We start from the raw sequence: 564 nt of genomic DNA on the forward strand, positions 1-564 counted from the left end.
TAAAGTGTGTGTGTGGAAATACATATTATTTTATAACTGTGAAAAAAAACATCAGAACCCTGTTTAGTAATGGACTTGATTCAGGGAACTCCTGAATTTGCTATGGAAAATGACGATGTAGCCATGGCAATAGCAGAAAGGGGCTACGAGTTCATACGAGACCACCTCAGAATGAAGGATGTACTGTGCTACTGGAGGAAGCTGCTTCAGTCCTATGCAGAACTCCTTCAGTACAAGCCAGTCAAGGAGGCAGGAGTGTATGAAGTTAGACCTAGAATGTAGGTTAAGTTGTGCCTGATAACTGTAGGTCTGATTGTGGGATCAGTATGAACACACTAAATGGACCTGACTCCTTCATTTCCGTCCATTGATCAAGCATTTAGAGTATTGAAACCATTACATGTACATATTGATTTTATTTCTATGTATATATATTTTTTATGGGTTGTGATGGAATGTGGTTTGGGAGAAGCTCTTTGAGTGAAATTTTGTCTTATATACAAAATACAGAAAGTTATAGTTCTTAGTACAAGATTCTGTATGCAAGTAAAGCTATAGAAGTTG

The 564-nt window shown here is 37.4% G+C and overlaps 1 pseudogene; it reads left to right on the forward strand.

Moving 5' to 3' along the window:
* LOC119585389 overlaps positions 1 to 549 on the forward strand; it is a 15110-nt pseudogene extending 14561 nt beyond the window's left edge.
* Positions 550 to 564: the final 15 nt, after the last annotated feature.

The sequence above is a fragment of the Penaeus monodon genome, chromosome 19, assembly GCF_015228065.2.
Source record: "Penaeus monodon isolate SGIC_2016 chromosome 19, NSTDA_Pmon_1, whole genome shotgun sequence".
Taxonomy (NCBI): Eukaryota; Metazoa; Arthropoda; class Malacostraca; order Decapoda; family Penaeidae; genus Penaeus; species Penaeus monodon.